This window comes from Brassica oleracea, chromosome C7, assembly GCF_000695525.1.
Source record: "Brassica oleracea var. oleracea cultivar TO1000 chromosome C7, BOL, whole genome shotgun sequence".
NCBI classification, from domain to species: Eukaryota; Viridiplantae; Streptophyta; class Magnoliopsida; order Brassicales; family Brassicaceae; genus Brassica; species Brassica oleracea.
In genome coordinates, this window is record NC_027754.1 from 3,798,909 (window position 1) to 3,806,557 (window position 7,649).

General features: G+C 39.3%; 1 long non-coding RNA gene across 1 annotated transcript; it reads left to right on the forward strand.

Moving 5' to 3' along the window:
* Positions 1 to 5,744: 5,744 nt before the first annotated feature.
* LOC106305134 lies at positions 5,745 to 6,501 on the forward strand. The gene is made up of 2 exons (XR_001262918.1): positions 5,745 to 5,972; positions 6,077 to 6,501. It is a non-coding gene; the product is annotated as an uncharacterized LOC106305134 (long non-coding RNA).
* The last annotated feature ends 1,148 nt before the right edge of the window (positions 6,502 to 7,649 follow it).

The window sequence follows — 7,649 nt, forward strand, 5'->3', positions numbered from 1 at the left end:
TGATCCCTTAGATCAAGCCACCTCGAGCTTCTCGGTCGATTTGCGCGATTTCGGCCCTTCTGGTGAATTTTCGTCCCGCGATCAATCCCGAATATTTTTTCATTCCCAATCTGATGAGCTGAATATTTTAATAACCTGTAGACTAACTTTAACCTTGAGGATAAATATTTCTCGAGCCTTCGGCTTCCCCGAGAAATTCCATAATACCGAAATTATGGTTTTTTTTTTTTTTTTTTAAGGACGGAGTATTACACAAGGTGTGCTTTCTTGTTTTACTATTTTCACAGCAAAAGTTTTCTAGGATTTTTAGGAGATTGAAGAGAAGATCCAAAGAGGTTTATGATTGGAACTCCATTGATATCTATTTATTTATCTATGCACTTTTTATACCTAATTGCAGTTATAAATTGCTTAGCCATGTCTATGTAGTTTTAGGGTTTAAATAGGTTATGAGGGATTAGCCCCAACTATAGATTGATAAGTTGTGATATTCATCATTAGGATTGTCATTAAAGCATGTTTCTAGTTTAGCTAGCTAAAACTAGCTCTAGGAGTTTGGGGTACCGGTCTTCACTTGCATCTCACCCTGAATCCATCCTAATTGAGCTAGGATTGCTAGAGTAAGGCGAGATCTGATCTAGGAAGCCTAGTGAGCACATTCAACCCGCGCGTAAAGCTTGACTAAACGCAACTATCGATATTCCAATCGAATAATCGATCGACGGTACAACAAGTGTATCGATCGATATTCCTATTGAATCATCGATCGACACTTATATCTGGTCAATAGACAAACCTAGAAAGCGAGAGCCGGTTGGTTTGTTTATAAGTGTTGAGCTCTATAATATCATGCATACAACTTGTTAGGCTTCTGTAGGGATTATAATCCTGATTACCTGAATAGAAACCCTAAGTCTAGCTATTTCATCTAAGTACCAAAACCTCAGTCAAATCAATCGAGCAACTGTCTTGCTCACAAATTTGCTATTTAAATTTAATCATAATCAACCTAGCTTAATCACTCTGATTAGATTTATTAGGTCCCTTAGCTCCCTGTGAATTTGATCCCTGTGAATTTGATCCCTAAGTACTACAACTGAACCTCTTATCTGAGAGAGTAATTCACTCCATAGGGTAATTTGAGTGAGATCATTAACTCTCACAGATTCGTGTGGAAGGTTGCTAGTACGTGTTTCAAGATCTCCTAATCGCCTCTACAAGACCCTTATGGGGATAAGCTACCCGGAGTGTTTACATGTAAGGGATGAAGATGCTACATGGAGGTGGCATGCTCGACTAGGACATATAAGCTATGGAGTGATGAACAGCATGGTAAGGAAGGAGATGGTCGTAGGAATTCTGTGTGTAACACACAAAGAAAGCGTGTATGACGCATGTCTCGCAGGGAAGCAGATCAGACATTCATTCCTGACCAATGCCATGTTTCGTGCGACAAAGCCATTAGAGTTATTGCATGGAGATTTGTGTGAGCCAATCACACCACCAACGACCACAAATAATAAGTATGTCTTTGTCTTGATCGATGAATTCTCTAGGTATATGTGGATTATAATATTGAAGAAGAAGAGTGAGGTATTCGATCGATTCAAAAGGTTTAAAGAGAGTGTAGAGAAGCAAACATGGTCATCCTGTAAAACCTTTCGCACTGATAGAGGAGGAGAGTTTACCTCAGCTGAGTTCAATCTATTATGTGAAGAGAATGGAGTCAAAAAGCACCTTACCGCGCCTTACACCCCTCAGCAAAGCAGTGTTGTGGAGAGAAGAATATCGAACGTTAATGGGGAATGACAAGAAGTATGCTGAAGGCAATGAAGATGTCGAACTACTTTTGGGGGGGGGGGAAGGTGTACGACATTCAACTTACCTCATCAACAAAGTTCCTACAAAAGCTTTAAAGGATCAGATGCCATACGAGTGCCTCACGTCGAAGAAACCAAATATCAAGCACTTGAGGATATTCGGTTGTGTAGCTCATGCGAAAATCACTGGGCCTTATCTGAAGAAGTTGGATGAGAGATCAAAGAGTGTGATCAATCTTGGAACTGAGTCGGGTTCCAAAGCCTATAGACTCTATGATGCAGTCGCATGGAATGTGATGGTGAGTAGAGATGTGATTTTCGATGAGAAGAATGCTTGGAACTGGTCTTCTACAACAACCAAGCTGATTGTGAACCAAGTATCCTTAAGCTTCCACATGAGGGTGATATAGAAGAACGTAATGATCAAGGTGATGATCATGGGCAGGCAGCTATAAACCAAGATGATGAAGAAGAAGAAGATGAGGTTCAAAATGCAAACCAAGACGGTGGAGGACAATCGTTGGTGACTAGACAAGGCCGAACCATAAAAAAACCAAGATATCTCGATGATTATGTGTTACTTGCAGATCAAGAAAGTGAAATGCTGCTGCTCACAGTGGATGGCGAGCCAGAGAACTATTTTGAGGCTGAACACATACGAGAATGGGTTGAAGCGATGGTGGCCGAGTTGGAGTCTATCACAAGAAACAAGACATGGGAGCTTGTGGATAGACCGACTGGAGTTAAATCTATAGGGTTGAAGTGGATCTACAAGATCAAGAGAAAGGCGGAAGGCACAGTAAACAAGTATAAGGCGACACTTGTGGCAAAAGGCTATGTACAAAGAAAAGGAATAGACTTCGATGAAGTGTTTGCACCAGTGGCAAGACTCGAAACTATTCGGCTCTTAATAGCCTTTGCAGCAACAAACGGTTGGGAGATACATCACATGGACGTGAAGACCTCTTTCTTGAATGGAGATCTAAAGGAGTTAGTGTATGTAACTCAACCCGAAGGTTTTGAAAAGGAAGGAGAAGAGGATCAAGTGTATGTGTTACACAAGACTTTATATGGATTACGCCAGGCACCCAGAACATGGAATGTGAAACTTGATCAAGTTCTCAAGGAGATGAGATTTAAGAAGTGCACGAAGGAACCATCAGTGTACCGCAAGACTGAAGGAGGAGACGTCTTGATCATAGCCATCTACGTCGATGATCGATTTGTGATGGGAACTTTGCTTAAGGTGATTAAGCAATTCAAGGAGGAGATGTCTAAGAAGTTTGAGATGTCAGATCTAGGTAAGCTAACATACTATCTTGGCATTGAGGTGATTCAAGGAGCAGACACAATCAAAATAAAACAAGAAAAGTATTCTCAAGGAATCATGTGTGACACAAAGATGGAAGTGTGTAACGTAACTCAAATTCCAATGGAGGCGAATTAGAAGATCTCAAAAGCTGAAGATAAACGAGAGATAAATGCTACAGAGTTCAGAAGAATCATAGGATGTTTGAGGTATCAACTTCACACAAGACCCGACCGGTGTTACGCAGTTGGAGTTCTTAGCATATACATGCACAATCCGAGAGACTCTCACGGACAAGCCATCAAGCACATAGTGCGGTATGTGAAAGGAACAAAAAACTTCAGTCTGTTAACAAAAAACTTCAGTCTGTTCTTTAAGAGATATGGGTCAAGGAGTGTCGTTGGTTATAGTGACAGCAGTCACAACATTGATCTCGATGACTGGAGGAGCACGTCACAACATGCATTCTATTACGGTTCAGTTGATCACTTGGACATCACAAAAACAGCAGACGGTTGCATTGTCATCATGCGAAGCTGAGTTCATGGTATCAACAGAAGCAGCGAAGCAAGCTATATGGATCAAAGAATTGTTGAGTGAGATACTAAGTAAAAAGGCGGGAAGGTCAAGGTTAAAAACGACAACAAATCATCCATTGCTCTAACGAAGAATCCAATTTTCCAGGGAAGGAGTAAGACTCAAGAAGTATCACTTCATTCGTGAGTGTGTGGAGAATAGTAAAATTGAAGTGGAGCATGTGCGGGTGGTGAGCAGAAGGCCGACATTCTTAGCAAGCCATTAGCAAGGAGTAAGTTCAAGCAAATGAGGAACTTAATCAGAGTTCAAGAAATTGTCTCCTTGGTTCAAGTTGGAATTAAAAGGGTGAATGTTGGATAATTCGAAGTTTGTGGAAACTTAACATATTATTAGATGTTTAATATATTAAGATAAACACAATACGGAAACCTAGAAATAAGAAAAAAAAGTTTTCTATTTAGGTTAGGTTCGTGTTTTCCGTAGCCCATTTTCATATAAATATAGGTCTAATGTAGAAGTGTTCCATATGATCTAAGAAAAACATATTGTGAGCTTTAGTTTTGAGTAGTTTCTAAAACTAATAAGAAAAGTTGTTCTTATAATTCTTATGTTTCTAGAGATTTGAAACCATACAAACAATTTCAAATATCTAATGAGTTTTAGGACTTGAGTGAATCCTAGTACTATATATACAATAAACATAGCAAGGTGAAACATTCACCAATGATTTCCAAAATTTTAATGATTAATAATTTAATATATAGTATATGTCATTCGGTCCTTTAAATAATTAAATTAAATATATGTATTTATCATTTAATAATTGTTTTAAGTCCCACGATTTCATAGCCGGTCAGCCAGTACTGGTGCTATATAGGAAAAATTCTATAAAAATATCCAACTAAATTTTTTTGTTAAGTTTTTTACTATCCAAACTTTTTCGCTCTCCGCTTTAATACCTCAACTAACTATTTTTCCCATTTTAATAAACAAACTTTTAATATGGTGCTCATTTTAATACCCAAACTGTGTTTCTTTTAATTAAAAGTATTAATAAGTTTCAAATAAGTTTTTTAAAAATCTCTAAAATTCACAAAACAATCTTCAAAATTCTAATTTTAGAAATAAAAATATCTAAATTGTGGATAATCTTAAATTGAGTAATACAAGTTTAAAGTTGTAAATATCAAATTTAGTTTATTTTCGAAAATAGAAAACAAATTTATTTTTCTTCCTTCAAAATTAAGTTTTTCTAAATCTAAAATTCTATGCATAATTTAGTTGCCTTCTTTCCTATAACAAAAATAAAAGTGGGAATTTTAAAGATTTTATTTTAGATTTTAGAGAATTTTTTTAATTTTATTTCAACTTATTAATATTTTTGATTAAAATAAATAAAGTTTAATATTAAAATGAGCACAATTTTAAAAGTTAATGTGTTAAAATGGACAAAATAATTAGTTGAAATATTAAAGTAGCTAGCGATAAAGTTTGGGTATTAAAAAAACTTAACAAATATTAGTTGGGGTATTTTATGAAATTTTCCTTATAGGTAACTAGGTAAGCGAAGATGATTCTCTTCTAAACTCCAATTTTCACATGATGACATTACTTGTCTCTTAACCGAATAATCATATACCAAGTTCTTTTTCTTATCACATTTACAACGTTTTCTCCTACTAAGATTGACTTATCCTTCAAGCATGCGTTAATACAAATAGGCGATTGATTCCAACTTTACTTGTTTTCACTTGGGCTCCCATTTAATGACTGAAAAAGTAAATGTGTGAAACATTTAAATCAAAGAGAATTTTGATCTAAAGTTTTCAAAGGACTGGTTTGCAGCAGACATTGTTGTAAACACCACATCATATGTTTGTGTTAAGAAAATTTTACCCTCAAAGATATATTTCATATTTCCAATTACTCAATAAGGCACATTAGACTTTGAGAACACTTTCACCTACTGAATTGATCTATATACCCTTAAACTAGTTATTTTTGTGTTCTTTTGCGTTTCCTAACCAAACAAAATTGACTGATTATTAAAAAGTCAATAATCCATTAATTCTGTTGAAAACCAATCCTCTTTAGCAAAATAAAAAAAAACCTAAATCCGTAAATCGACTGAGACTCTTCACGAACCCCAATCATTTTTTTTCTCCACTCCAGAACATAATCTGGAAAAATCTATCTCCTACAAGCTTCTATTATCGAAACTACCGGTTTGGAGAGTCTCCCTTGCGGAATCAAAGCTATCGAAATCGGTCGGCGCTGTGGTTCACTCCAAATCTCCAACATGGAAGGTCCGTTTCTCTCTTCTGTTCTCCAACATAAGATTTTCTAGTTTAGTTTTGTCTGAGTTCTCGATATAAACCTCAACTCTATGTTTTTTTGTTTAAATCTGCAGAAAAGTTTTATCCTTTATTCCTCAACTCCGACATTCACTCGGCACCTATCATTGATTCCTCACCACTTCACAACTTGTCTAACCACTGCTCGTCGCACTACCACACAATCCCCGTCCACACATCGTCCGAACACACACTTCGTAACCACTCAACTCCTGACCACACATCACCCGTCCACATAATCTCTGACCATAAAGCTGCCGAACAGCTGACGCCTAACCATGACTTGCCCGACCACAACTCACCCAACCAACAACAGCCTTAGCAACCCGTCTTCTGCCGCCGCACATGATACACCTAATGGGCACCTTTGTTTTGCTCTTAATGTTCCCTTCAGATTATGTCTACTCATGTACTTTAATTCCACGAACTGAGTATGTGTGGCTCTTTTGGTATTTGTGGGAACCGAAATTCGCACTGTCGATTTACGTTTAAATTAGGAAACTAGGAAAACCCTTTCCCAGAGGTCCCGGATCTCTGCGAGAGCCAACGGCAAGTGACCAAATATATGCGGAAATCATGAAAAGGTAACAAACGAGTTTAGAGAAAACAGTAGATCTTATTTCGAATCCGCGTGAGAGCGTTGCGATCATTACAAAGGGGTGCCATTTGTGGTCTACACCGACGCCTCCGGGGTTGGAGTGGGATGCGTACTCATGCAGGAGGGAAGGGTGATCGCCTACGCATCCAGACAGCTGCGGAAACATGAGACTAACTACCTAACACATGACCTAGAGTTAGCAGCAGTGGTATTCGCCCTTAAAATCTGGAGATCGTACCTATACGGAGAAAAGGTGCAAATTTTCACAGATCACCAGAGTTTGAAATACATGTTCACCCAAGGAGACTTGAATCTACGGCAACGCAGGTGGATGGAGCTGCTAGCAGATTACGACCTGGTCATCGATTACCACCCCGGGAAGGCAAATCTGGTGGCAGATGCCTTAAGCCAAAGGAAATCGGATGTTTCCAGAGCAAAGGAAACTCAGGAACTCGCCACGGCCATAACAAAACTACGTCTCTGTGCGATGACAGTAAACGAGGAGGGCGCCGGACTAGAGGTCGTGGAACAAGCTGACCTACTGAGTCGAATCAGTAAGGCCCAGGAGATGGACTCCACTCTCCAAGGGATGGTCGACAAGGAGGTGAACGGGTACCGTACGGCTGGGAATGGTACTATCGTATTTAAAGGCTGAGTGTGCGTACCAAATGATGGGAAACATGAAATGGGTTGGCTACGGTCTTCGGGAGATAGCATTAAAGAGTAGACGAGAGTGAATGGATTCGTGTCGTATCGATTTTTAAGAAAGCACGGTCGCTACGTAGCGACCGAGTCGTGTGCGTGTTCGGTCGCTACGTAGCGACCGAGCCGTGTACGTGATCGGTCGCTACGTAGCGACCGAGTTTCGGTGAGAGCTCGGTCGCTACGTAGTGATCGAGCCGTGTACGTGCTCGGTCGCTACGTAGCAATCGAGCTTCGGGGAGAGCTGGTCGCTACGTAGCGACCGAGCTTCAGTGAGAGCTCGGTCGCTGCGTAGTGATCGAGCCGTGTACGTGCTCGGCCACTACGTA